The following is a 14,612-nucleotide window of genomic DNA, read 5'->3' on the forward strand; positions in this document are numbered from 1 at the left end:
TCTGGGGAAGAAAAAAATTAGTTTTCAGTAAGGAAAACCACTTTCATTTAATGACAAACTGATCTAATTTATTTTAAAATAGTAAATGAGCCATCATAGTCTTGAAAATACTAAGCATATAAGGATTTCAAAGCAATCTGGACACAATTCCTACGAGGTGGGAGGAAAATGAGCTGGAGAAAAATTACATCACTTTCCCAAGGTCACAGCAAATCAGTTACAAATGCCTTTCACAGAATTCAGGACCCTTACTCAAACCACAGATACTTCAGAGCAACCCTAACTCACTGCTGCATTTATTTAAAAGAGGTCAAAGATTCATGGTCGGGAGACCTGTATGTAACTGTAATATTATTTGCCATTATTATTATAACCTTTCAGTTAATTTCTTAACATACATAGAAAGTACACAAGCCCTTTAGAATGTAAAGAAAAAAACCATTATGTGGGATGGGGTTAATTTTCCAGATTTTCCAGTTATTAGTTATTATATTTTTTTCCTTCTAAGAAATGTTTTACTTTTTTCCAAACAAGTGTCCAAGTGTCTTAAGAGTAAAGACTTCACAGGCACCATGTGTTTGCAATGTTAAGAGATGAAAGCTGATGGCTTAATTAAGATGATTAAGCAAGGCTCAGTTTTTCTTATTAAGCATCCTTTCACTAAAACTGCTCCAGGGTGACTGTGTACTGCTCAAGCAAAATAAATAGTGAGGTTTCAATAGTTTTTAATAAATGCAAAATTAAAGCAAATGGATATCAGGATGAAATTTCTCAATAGCAAGGTTTTTTTTAAGCACTGCCTGTAAATTATTCATATTTAATAAAAACTGTTTTCTTTAATAATGGATAAGGAAGAATATACTAAATAACAGCACAAATATATAATTCAGAAACAGAAATTATTTCTATTCAAAATTACCTGAATAAATTATTTTTAAAATGGGATATCATTGTGCAACTTTTGAGAATTTTCCAAAATAAGACCATTAAAAAACCTCTGGAATTTTGTAGTTGGCATATGTGTTAACACTTCAATGATTATCATATTTACCTCATACAGAAAAGATTGCCAAATCAAAATAACATGGGAAATTTTGAAACATATAACTTTAAAAATAAATAATGAATTTGAAAAAAGAAGTTTTATAGTTTCCTTATGCCTTACTCTGTCCTTATCATCCAAAGAGTCTGTATATAAACTTTATATATAAGATAACCATATCTAAGTGGAATCAAAAGTATGCCACGAAGTTAATTTCATGTCACCAGCACCAGTCTTGGAAAGCCTCTACAGTGAGAGTAGGCTAATAATAACACCACCACCCGCAACTGTCTGGTGAAGACAGCGGTACAAATATTATTAACCTCATTTTACTGTGAGAAGTGACCAAACTGCTAGGAATTTGAACTTTACCTTCCTGACTTGCCATCTAGCATTCAATCCGTGTTGTATTTCACAATGATCAGTAGAAATCATAACTTAGTCAACATTACCAATGCAAAAAGACATTATGGGGACCAGATGGTGGAACTGCTCTTAACAGACCTAATCGTGAAGGGAAAAATCCAAAAAAGGTCACGGAGAGTCATCAATTCAATCCAGCTAGGGTTCAGGGTTGGGCCAGGGGCATTCCAATGCCTAGGGAGAGAAAGGCTGTGCACCAGGTTGAAATGCCAGGTACTGCAGCGAGGACGGGCAAACTGGCAATTCTGTTGTCTACTATTAAGGTCAGGATCACAGATCACAGATCCTGTGAAGTAGGTGCACACAGTGAAGATGGCAAAGAATGGGAATCTGAGAGGGTGTCCATAAATCAGGGAATTGCTGAACAAGTTATGCTAGGTAATTGTGAAGGAATATTATAATGTTTAACTTTTACCATTGTAACAACCAACCATGACTCCAGAGAACTAATGATGACACACGTTCCCCACCTTGATAGAATGAGGCAAGTATTTTTTGGACACGGTTGTTTTGATTGAACATGCAAATTCGTAAGAGGTTTTCTTCATCTTGTGCATCTGGGAGGCACCCTAGTCCAGAGCGGCCTACCACAGCAGGAAGATCTGAGTTCATATCTGGCCTCAGATATTTACTAGTTGCGTGGCCCTGGGCAAATCACTTCCTCGCTACTTGCCTCAGCTTCCTCATCTGTAAAATGAGGATAATAATAGCACCTACTTCCCAGGGTTGCTGTGAGGATCAAATGAGATAATAATTGTAAAGCTATAAGCACAGTGCCTGATACACAGGAAGCACTATATAAATGTTAGCTATTATTATTATTATCAAATGGGGGAGGATGAGAAGATAGATTTTGGTTGATTAAACTAAAAATATTTTTAAAAGACATTAGGGAGACAGAATTAGCTCAAAGAAGTGGAATCAAAATGAAAACATTATAAGACCCATCATACCATTCAAAAGATGGTCATTTGTATCAAATCCATTTCCTTATAGTTTATCCATGATTGTGAATGCAGAAAATATTGGATTATTGCTATCTAATCTACTTAATTTCCCAATTATATTAAAATAGAAGCAAAGTTTGCCACTGCTCTGCCCTGGAAGCCCTTACTCAAAGACTCAAATGAATCTGTGATCTCAGGGGTTCTCTGTGATGACTCAGATCATGCCCCAGCCAGGCCTGCCAATCTTGTACAACTCTGACCCACTCAGGGTCAGTTTGACTCAGGGAGTCATCTACATCAGAAGTTCTTGACCCTCTCTCCTGCCGTTCTGAGGGTATCTGTGGAGGACTCTGGTTATCTGTCAGTAGTCTCCCTCTTGCCACATGAATTCTCCCTTTTAAATTCCTGCCATACAAATTCTCAATGACCTTCTACTCCTGTTCTTTAGAGTTCCTTGTTGATTACATATTGTTGTCTGCCAAGAACACTCATGATGCACCTCTTCAATACATTCTGTATGATATTTACTTGTAATTCTTTGAAGGCAGTTGTGGTTTATACCAGTAAAATGTTAGTATTGAAAAGGGAGACCTTTGCTTTCAGGGGAATTTGGCGGTCAGTTAAAAGGGCTTTACTGTTTCCTTGTAAATTTTTTTCCATTAACAAGCATTTTTCCCCCTTTCACCTCTCCTCCCCAACTCCTCAGATGAAAACCAATTATGTTTAATAATGTAAAAGTGAAAAAGTAAAGTAAAAACAATTCCACATTGGCCATCTCCAAAAATGTGTCTCATTTTGCACATTCAGTCCATCACTTCTCTGTCAGAAAGTGTTTAGCATTTTTCACTACTGCTCCTCTGGAATCAAGGCTGGTCACTACATTGGTCAGAGTTCTTCTTAAGTCTTAAAGCTGGCTTTGTAACTGTTTTTTCCTGCAATGTTGCTGTCAGATTTCACATTTTTCTTCTGGTCCTTCTCACTTCATTGTGTACCAAATCATACAAATCTTCCCAGGTTTCTCTGAAACTGCCTTTCATCATTTCTAATAGTACATTCGTAAACCATAATTTGCTCATCCCTTCCCAAATTGATGGGCCCTTCTTTAGTTTCTAGCTCTTTGCCTCAGCAGCTATAAATACTTCTGTACATAAAAGGTCTTTTTTCTTTGATCTCTTTAGACCAAGTAGTGGTATTACTGGGTCAAAAGGTGTGTAGTTTCAAACTGCTTTCCAGAATGTCTGGACCATATCACAGCTCCATCAACAATGCACTAACATGCCTGTTTCCTTCACTCCCTCCAACATTTGTCATTATAATTTTTTTTTGACAATTTTGCTAATCTGTTGGGTGTGAAATGATACTTTAATGATGATTCCCCAGTTACGGTCAAAGGGTATGAATCAGTAGTTCTCAAGGGAAGAAATTCAAAGCATCTATAGCAATAACACTTCCTAAAAGTAATTCAAAGTATTCTCTTCATTTTCAACTTTCGGCTCAGCTCATCGTGCATTTGCACTGTTTGGTCCAAATTTTTGTACTGGTAGACAGACTCTATAGAGTGCCCATCCAAATTCACATTGAAATCTGGACACTTGATCTATTTGGTCTTTCCTGCAAAGATGGACATATCAAACTCCTTTGAATGATAACAGATCTCTTCTAGGAGGCACCCCAATGTTATACTGCTTAATTAAGTCAGCACAATGACATTTGCAAAAGGAGCATCATTTATGAGAATTCCCTCTTTGACCTGGACTCTACGCAGGATCTCTATCACAGCGGTCAATACATTTAGTGAACACAAATTTCCTAATTTTTTTCCTTGTCTGATGTTTATTACTAGAAGGTTATTTTAAAAGGGTCATTGCTATTGGAATGATCATTGATAAAATCCACTAATATTTGTGAAGTGAATTAGCATGTTATCTGCCACCATCACAGGTACTTAATAAATGTTTATTTTCTAACTATCCTCCCTGTGGTTATATATTTCAAAGAATCCTGAATGATTTTAATGTATGGAAGGGAAACATCTTGCCACAAAAGAGGCTGCAAGGTGGCATCTGATGCATCAAATTAAATGACTTTTTTTTTTTTTGGTACTCAATAAATAAGCTAACTTACTAATTTATTTATTGAATTATTAGCAACCCAATAATGAAAAAATCCCTCTAAGAAGGGGCATGAGGTTTATCTGCCAGCCCTTGCTCCCCACCATTGATTTCATGGCGCCATGTGCATTTACAGTAGGGTCAGCTGTAGACAAAACTGAGTTTTTATCCTGATATTGCTGGGTTATGAGCTAAAGAGGGGGACTGCAAGAGGTCCTGTTGGGTCAGGGCAAGCACAACAGGTTCTCTGGACACTAGGTAGGAAAGACCATGATAAACAGTAAGCAGAGAGCATGGAGAATAGAATAGAGGGGGAGAGGAACAGAGAGAGTTACTGAGTTAACCACAGCTCAGGGATGGAAGCACTCAGAGAGCAAGTAGAGTAGTGCTCAAGGATCCACAGTTTTGAGCCCCATTTTTATAGTTTTTTTGGTGATGGGGATGGACTAACTCTCATCTATGTCACCTTTGGCTTAGCTCATTAACATAACATCATCACAAAGCTATCAACACCTTAGGGTTACTTCACTTGTAAAACATGTCTGTGGTGCTATTATGCATGCGTGGAGCTTATCTGCTTGCAGATCAATGACAGTTAGTGAGGCTGAGGAGCTAATATTAACATCAGGGGCTAACTGGCTTCCTCTATTTTAGCACAGTCTTAGGATTGGGCATCAGTTAATTTATGAGGCAGCTGCCAGAGGTTCCTATGCTCCCTTGTAATGTTAATGCAAGGTTAATGGTGGGTAGGGGGAAGAGTTAAAACAAAGTTAACTTTTGTTAATTCCTGTTGAGACACTGGGTCAGAGGGTCATGCCCTCCAGGTCTGAAAAGTATATAGATACTCTGAGGTGAGGTTTTACTTTGGGACTAGTTCATTCGAAGTGTTTGTTTGGCCAGAGGAGATTCTGGGTAGCTGCTAAGGAGCCTCCTGCCTTTGAAAACCCAGATGTTGGTGCTTCTCTCTGGTAACTATGTATTGCTTATGGTCAGAGAGTTGGAAGCCCTTGTCTGTTGGTCTTTATTTCTCTGTTTGTATTTTCTCTGAAGTTCAGGGTGCTAGTTTTTCCCCTGAACTAAACTGAATGATATGTGCTTGACTAAAGTAGATTGTTGACCCTCCAAAGTTGCTTTCCTTTTAGAAAAGCAGATCTAAGAACCTGTACAGCAGGCCCTCCTGTGTATGTTGGGGTTCTTGCTGTTACATCTTCTAATTTATGAGACAGTTTATAAATGACTTCTGTTTCCCCTTTGTAATCATACTTTATCCAGGGAAGCTGTGGCCTTCTAGGTCCTCAAGTATGGCCCTGTGACTGAACCCAAATTTCACAGAACAAATCATCTTAATAAAAGGATTTGTTCTGTAAAACTTGGACTCAGTCAAAAGGCCACACCTAAAGAGACCTAGAAGCTCAGATGTGGCCTCAAGGCCGCAACTTCTTCACTCCTGACACACTACTCTTACCTTAAAATAGCTACTTATAAATCTTACTATACTAACTGGGGGAAGATGTAGATGGGTACCAGAACAAGATACAATGTCATCACAGGAGCACAATGGGCTATTGTATTCTCTACATCTTTTAGTTCATTGAAAATGGGTAAAGGTTTGGTTCATTATTGAATACCACTACCTGAAAATACTTACTTGTTCTGTATTAATAGCCTCATAGAGAAAATACTCAATGCATATATATGAGTCTCATAAAGGTTTTAAAAAGCTGAGAGTAGGCATATAGAACAGTAATTGTTCTCAATCAACTGTTGCACATTTATGAAGATCAAGACTTTTTTCCTCCACAACTCTGATACATCCTCCTTTTTTGGACACCTCATATAATGGCCCCTCAATGGATTTACAATTGTATCATTTCCATTCCAATGTGGCTGCTTTTACTGCCTTGGTTTTCATTCATGTCATTTCTTGAATCCAAGTGTGGTAGTTTAACTGTCCTTTATAGAGAAGACAGTTTTTTAAAATGACTTTTGTAAATCTTTTTCGTTTTTTCTGTTTATTGTCCTTCCATTTTCATCCTTGAACGACTCTGATATAACTGCTTAGTTGAGTATCTTACTGAGCCTTCTTCAAACTGGTTTTATCCTTTACTCTGCTTTCTGAGAGGATACTGATTAAAATTGTCTATCATTCTTCTTCAGAAGATTTGACAGATGAGTTACAGTCTCAACTGGTGAGGCCTTTCACAGAAAATCTCTATTTGCTAAGTAAATCAGATGTCAGTTGACTAAGGAACTTTTTGGTTCCTTTTGGTCTCCTTATTGTGGCAATTCATTCACACTGGTTAAATGTCTAGATAATATTATTATTGTCAGCATGGATGCCAATTCTTTTTGTGGTAACATACTAAATTAATTGGTACTCCTATCTCACAGCAGAGTAACATCAGGTCAAGGCCTAATGATACATTGCAAATGAGACTACAGCTAAACTGACAAAAGCTAATTCAATAAAAGCCAAATGGGCCCAAATCCCAATACCTTTATTATATGCTGATATGCTTCCATAATTATACCAGGCAATCTCTATACAAAGCACATCAGTATATAGGTGATGATTCACATTAAATAATGTAGAAAATGGAATGATTAAGAAAACTAATGACACTTTCACACGCAAAAATTTTCTCCATTGAGATAAAAAGTACCAAATGTTTTTAAAAATAGAACTAACTTCCAGGTAATCACATCTTTTTTGGAATTACTGTAATGATGTCCTTTAGTTAATGGTGACCTACTTGGTCTGTGAGAAAACCTGATACATGAAAATTCAGATTTAACACACAGGCAAATTAGAGGGGTAATTATTTGATTTGTAAAAGAATCCTTATCTTTACAAAAGAACTTGTCACAGGGTTCCTTTAAGTAGCAAGCTAATATACAGCATCTAAAATGATTCAGTTTTTCAAAACTTTATTTATACACACAGTGTTTTTTTAGCTCATAATTTTTGTATAATGTAAAGTACAACTATTTAAAAAATTCTAAATTAATACTGTCAAGGGCATTTTAAAATACTTTAATAAATCTTCAGTGATCTTTCCTTCAAGGAATTAAAAACATATCATTCATGTTTACTACCACTTTGCCCTCAAAAGACACAGTCAGAAAAGAAAAAGTGCCAGGTATTGTCATTATTGTTTTATAGAAGGAAAGAGAAGTTAGTTGTTCAGGTCACACAATCAGTCATTAACATCCTAAATAAACACAGTTTCTAGAAAATGTCATGTTAAACAGACACACAACTAGCTGAATTGTTAAATTGCAAAAAGAAGAGAATTCTATTTTATTTTTTCAGTAAGCCTAAAAATTAGTACTTGTGATTAAAGTGTTCAAGGATCAACGATGACCTCTGCTCTTACTTATGAGAAAGTTTATGGAAGTGGATGTAAAGGGGAAAAAGACTCTAATTGTGATACTGCCCACATGCCTCAAGTAGTACCATGTCTTCTCATATATAGAGAGGGAAGGCATCATCTCAAACTTTTAAAACAAATCTTCCTTTAACTTCAGAATTCAGTTGCAAATTATCTTTTTTGTTGCTAACATTATTTATGGATTCTTAGCCATAAACATATGAAATCTGAGTATTTTGGAAAGAACACCAATGAATTGCAAAGTTTTTTGGTTTCAGTGGCATGGCATAATAGAAATAAAGGATGACAGTTGAAATTGAAGTTACATCCAGAGTCACTTGACAAAATGTGAATTTTCAGTAATGAAATACTAGCTACTGAAGGGATCACTGAATTTTTAGCTAGAGAAGACTGCTTTTTCTACCTTGGGGATTTGTGAAAGTGAAGTTTATCCTTTTGTCTGTAATAAAACCTCACAGCCTTTTCTATTTAACCTGTGACCTTTGATGGTGTGCTACCATTCTCTTTTCATGACATCCTGAACTGACTGCTTCATTTAATGGGATAATCACTCCTTGAGGATTGGAGGTGCTGACTAGAAAGTATTACCCTTTGGGTTTTTCCTGGCTGTTACTTGCAATTTTAGAAGCTTGATGTGCTTATTCCTCAAAAAGAACTGGAGTATTCAGAAGGAAAAATATATCTAGTATTTGATTTTGACTTAAATGTCATTTCTTTCCAAATGATGAATTAATGAAATGCTGTACATTTAAAAAAATCTTTTGTGTGTGTTTCCCTTGTTTGAATTCTCTTCTTGATTTTTTTCCCTCAAAGGTATGGTAATATTAGCTATTTTATAGTTGATGTGGATGAGTGTTTTATATTTCCAAATAAAGTCATCTATAGGCCTGGAATCCTAGAACTGATAAGATCTTAGACTACTCATTCCCTTAGGTAAACAGAGGAGTCAATGTGGTATGATGAAAAGAACATCAGCCAAGGATCAGAAGACCATTGCACAAATCCAAGTCTGCCATTCACTAGCTGGGTGACCTTAGGCTAGTAACCTAACTCCTTCAGGCTTTGCTTTTCTCATTCATGAAACAAGAGGGTTAGAGGAGATGAAGACTGGACTAATGATCTCTAAAGTCCCTTTCAGCTCTAAAACTCTAAAGACTCAAGCATTATTTCACTCACAGCCTTTCTCTACAATGTGGACCATATTTCTCCATGTTGGCTTTTGTTTTATTGACAATCCTCTGAATGTCAAGGATATTGCAAGAGCACTGGCAGAAATTCTTTTCTGCCTCTTCTAAAGAGTAGAAAGCTACAGAATGTGCTTTTTCTCCTTTCCCATAGTTCTCTATCATGGCTGTGATTATAGCTCATGCTGTATTTCTGTACTGGCAAATTAGGCGCATGTCATCTTACAAACTTGGCCAAGAATGTAGGTCAGTGGAAACAGCGCTTTTCCTTACATTTCAGTTGCCAAAGAACTTCAACACTGTGGCTGCCACAGAAGGGTTCAGAATTTTAAATAAGCTCTCTCACAAGTGGCCTAAAAACAAGAATAAAACACCAGGGTCAAACAGCCAGTTTCCGGAACTGGCTCAACAAGTGCTATAAACATGGAAAAGTGTAAAGGCTCTAGTGCTCTCCGGCACACACTCGATGTCAGATGCTGAAATGGAGGACAGTCTTCTTGTCAGCTAAGCCTTTGATCAGCTTGTCTTCTGGGTACCTTGAAACAAGCTGAGAAAGACGCTACATATGCACTAGTTAAACTGACTGGATGGATTTTGGCCAAAGGATGTACACAAACAAAAACAGCTGTGACTTTCATAAACAGTAAACATCATCAGCAGTTTCTAAAGTTGGTTCCTAAAGTTCTAAAAAGCTGGAATTTATGGAAAAATCTTCTGGCTACTGGGTATGACATATTTAGGCTGGCTGCAAAGAATGTGTAAGTAACAAAGCAGAACGTAAATGAGGTTGAAATCATCATGTGGCATGATGCAAGGAAAGATGACTCTGGAGTATCAAATATAAGTCTGGTAATGGGCACACTAAACAGTCTTTCAGCACCAACTCCTCCAACCTATCTGCCTAACCTCAATGTTGCAGCCAAATTGGCTGGACCTTGAACTTGGTATCACAAGTCTCTATGTTTGTACAGGTTGTTCCCCACCAACCAACTTATCAACAAGCATTTATTAAACACTGCTTATATGCAAGGTACTGTGCTCAAATCAAAAGCAAGAACAGATCATGTACTCAAGGGCTTTACATTCTAATAAGGCAGACAGCATGTAACAGGTATACACAAGACCCTTACAGATTCTACACAACACAGCTTTAGAGCAGAAAATACCAGAGCCAGGGAGGAGGCTGGGAAATGTTTTTGGTCTTTCAGCTGAATCTGGAAGGACAGCAGGGATTTTGAGAGAGGAGAGAGGGGAAAGCATTTCCATGGGGGTGGGCAGATAGCCATTGTAAAGAAATGGTCAGATTTTCTGTGTGAGGACCAGTAAGGAAGCCAGGCTGTTGCAGTCTATGGAGAGGCTGAGTCCTTGCTTCACCTCCATTTGGTGGTATCCTATCTTCCTTCAAGGCTCAGCTCCAGTACTATCTCTTTCTGTATCATTGTAGTTATATGGTTATGGGGATTCTTTCCCTGAAAAAATGATCCGATTACATGTGTTTTTCCCCAGTAGAAGATCACCACTTCAAGGGCAGGGACTTTTCGCCTGTTTTTTTATTTGTCCAGCACTTACCCAAGGGCCTTGAACAAAGTAAGCACTCCATTTCACATATGTATTGATAGGTATTGTTGAAAGAAAGTATACTTTCAATATATTAGAGCACTACTAGTGAGTTTCTAACTACATATACTAAATATGTCTTCATGGCCCTGAAAAACTTTAGGTATTTTATAAACTTTATTTCACTAGACTATTAACTTTTACAAAGTATTTCAAATTAAGTTTGGTAAGTACTGTGAAAATTCAATAACTGCAAGAATACTAGAGAATATGTTTACAGATATGAATAGATAACATTTTATGAATGCTGGAAAAATATATTATTGCTACATGTTATTTTTTTATAATAAAGATATAAAATTCAGTTATATCTGACTTTAAATTTCAAATGTTTACTTAACATTTCTTTGATTCTGAAAAACACTGCAAAGTAAGCATTCATTTAACAACCAAGCTATACTTGTAGCATGACCTTTGGCTAGTATATACTTAGTCTATGTCAGAGGTGGGAAACATTTGGCCTTGGGCTTTGAGGTTACATATGGCTCTCTAGGTCTTCAAGTGTGGCCCTTCCACTGAATCCAAACTTCAAGTTTGGCCTGGAGGCTGCAGGTTCCCTACCCGTGTCTACACTTTTGAAAAGATGTTTCAGATCACTTAAAGTCATGCTAGCTTCCTACTCTGTTTTAGTCATATTTGCTGTTAGATTTGGCATAATTAATAAATCAAGAAATACGGCAGCACTGGCATCATAAAAATAATTTTAATTTTTTTCCTCAAAAATTTAGATTTTTTAGTTAGTGTCAAATTTATCTAACTTTTATTTTGATGACTCACTATTGACAATATTACAAATTTAATTTCAGTACCAATCATAGACACATTCTGGAATAATAGGGTTGTCCATTTAATTGTGCGAATCATTAAGCTTCCCATTAAAAACACACATACTCCAACAAGTAATGAATGGCCCTGGTATGCTTATTTAGGTATTACAATCATAAATTATGGGGAAAAGGAGCAAAAAAGTTCTTATTCTTGTTTTCATTCACAAAGAAGTGCATTTTAATGTTAATGTTACTTATTTGTAAGTGAAACAACAGTTTAAACAACGACAAATTTAAAAGCATTCCGGAAGATGTGAGCAGTCTTTACTTTTTATAGCAGACACACAGCCTCATTCTTATGACAGTCATTACGATATGTACTTAAGAGGTCCACAAGTACTGAAAACAATGCTCAGCACACGTGTTTAAAATGCTTTTAAAAAACATCATGTATATTGTTCTATAGGATTTTCTACAGGGGTGTAATTTTTCAGTGTAACATCTTAATGCTGACTTCCTGAAGGAGCTCTGACTACAATAGGCATGAATATGTTTTCAAAGGATGATGGATAAATTGCTGGGTGGTAATATAATATATCTTAGGCAGTTGATGGGGCTTTTTATCCTCTACTTGTCTTTTAGTTATACAAGGTTTTAAGATAATTATGGTCTATAAGATTGTCTTTTCCTCTTCCTTGTTTCAGCAATATTTGTCTTGGTTATAGGTTCAAGAAACTCCCAATCATATATCATAAAATTAAAGCAGAGCAGTTATTGGATTTCATGATTGTACCATATTTGTAAACACTGCTAATGCCTCTGTTCTGGTCACTCATTTGTGAGAACATTTGCATAATGGTAAAATTTTTAATATGTCATTATTATTAAAATGTTGGATATACTGGCGCTAAATATTTTATATGTCAGATTATTAACATAATATAGTTTTCAGTATAAAATTGTGACATTACATAAAGCTGCTAGTTTTCATCAAAATGACAGCTTACTAAAGGACATAGGATTACAGATCTAGACCTTGGAAGGGGCACTGGAGGTCACCTAATCAGAGTTCTTTTTTTTTTTTTTTTTAACAGATGATTAAACAGGCCCAACAATGTTAAGTGACTTGCCCACAGTGATTCAGGTAGTAAGCATCAGAGATGGGTCACAAGGTTATCCATACTCTTCTAGAAGAGATGTTCATTTTATGTCTATTCTACAGTAATTCAAATTTTGTTTGATCATTATTTTCAATGACATATCACCCTCCTAAAACATTTAAGTATATCAAGTGGAATAATTCTTTCTTATCCTATAAAAAGTGAAGCTCTGAATTTTTTTGGCAACTGATAAGTACCGCCATAACACCCTCATCCAAAACATGTTTATAAGAAAGCAAAAAAGTAAATACTGTCCATGCAAAAGTGAAAATTGCTGATTAGGAAAAATATAGGTATAGTTAACCAAAAGTCATTAACTACCAAAATAACAACATGACCGTATATAAGACAGTAATATGATTTTTAAATTATTTTAATTAGTAGGCACATTAGTACCATACGTAGGAATTTTCAATATTGACTTAGTAATTCAAATTATTTTTAAATTTAAGTGGATAGAGGGGCGGAGCCAAGATGGTGGAGTAACACCAAGGACTTTCTAGAGCACTCCCGCCAAGCCCAGCCACACACTTGTAAAAAATGGCTCTAAACAAATTCTAGAACTGCAGAACCCACAGAGTGATGGCATGAAGCAAATCTCCAGCCCAAGACAGCCTGGAAGGTCACCAGGAAGTGTTTATCGAGTCACACCGGGAGCAGAGTGCAGTTCAGTGTGGGCAGCGAGTGCACAGAAGACCTGAGCAGGTCTTAGAGGGGCTGAATCTGTCGCGCCTGTGGCAGTTTCTAGACTTCAGGACCCCAAATGCCTAGGACAAGTTGGAAGGTCAGTGGGAAAAGCCTGTGGGACCAGTGTGGGAGAGTAGAGTGATCTGGCCCCAGGCCCGGGGTGGCACAAGGGGAAGCGGCGGAGGAACCCACTGCAGCCACAGCAGCAGCAGGGGGCAGAGACAGTGACTATTTCTGGAGCTCTAGGCCCACAGACTGTTGGGGGGCGGAATTGTGTGACTGACAGTACGTCCCCCCCACCTCCACTGGAAGCAGAGATCTACCTTGACAAGGAGCTCAAAAGTCAAATAAATGGCTGGGGAAATGAGTAAAAACCAAAAAAAAGAATCAGACTACAGAATCTTACTTTGGTGACAAGGAAGACCAAAACATGCAAACAGAAGACAACAAAGTCAAAGCTCCATCCAAAGCCTCCAAGAAAAATATGAATTGGTCTCAGTCCATGGAAGAGCTCAAAAAGGATTTTGAAAATCAAGTAAGAGAAGTAGAGCAAAAATTGGGAAGAGAAATGAGAGTGATGCAAGAAAATCATGAAAAACGAGTCAACTGCTTGCTAAAGGAGACCCAAAAAATGATGAAGAAAATAACACTTCAAGCGGATGTAAGTAAAGGCAAATAGTTACACACCAAGTCAGAAGAGGCAGTTTGGTCTAGTGGATTCAAGCTCCATTTCTGCCTTTGATACATGCTAGCTGTGCGACTTTGGCCCAATTACTTAACCTCTCTGGGCTCCAGGAAACATTATCTACAAGCTGTAGAACAGCTGAAGATATGCACAGGTGTCATAAAGGGAGTGTCTTCACAAGAAGCTGCTTACCAGTGAAATCACAAGTTTAAAAAGGAATTTTTTTCTTTTTTTTGGCAATGCCCAAATACCATAGTTTGCATCCCCAAAGGTCAAGTCTATTTTACTAATCATTAGAAAACTTAGTAACACTGAGTACATTTTTAAAAAGTATAAAATGGTCATGTAAATGAATTTTTAAATAGATATGAATATCTTCCAAGCTATATGTTGCAAACAGAACAAATAAAAACTTTCAACTGCTACAGGGTATCTTTTATCTTACATAAAAAAACCCCACTATTCAGGACTATTAGATTTTTCATGGCAGCAATTACATCATGTCATCAGGAAAACATTCTTTCTAAGTGCACAAGATAAAACATAATGGACATAATGACAGCAAGACATATTCTTAGTCAAAAGCCATCTATGTTA

The 14,612-nt window shown here is 36.8% G+C and overlaps 1 protein-coding gene across 3 annotated transcripts in view; it reads right to left on the minus strand.

Moving 5' to 3' along the window:
- The window catches only part of ELP4 (elongator acetyltransferase complex subunit 4), a 266,170-nt gene that overhangs the window by 232,072 nt on the left and 19,486 nt on the right, over positions 1 to 14,612 (minus strand). The gene's annotated exons all lie outside the window — the stretch shown is intronic.

The sequence above is a fragment of the Notamacropus eugenii genome, chromosome 6 (assembly GCF_028372415.1).
Source record: "Notamacropus eugenii isolate mMacEug1 chromosome 6, mMacEug1.pri_v2, whole genome shotgun sequence".
Lineage (NCBI taxonomy): Eukaryota > Metazoa > Chordata > Mammalia > Diprotodontia > Macropodidae > Notamacropus > Notamacropus eugenii.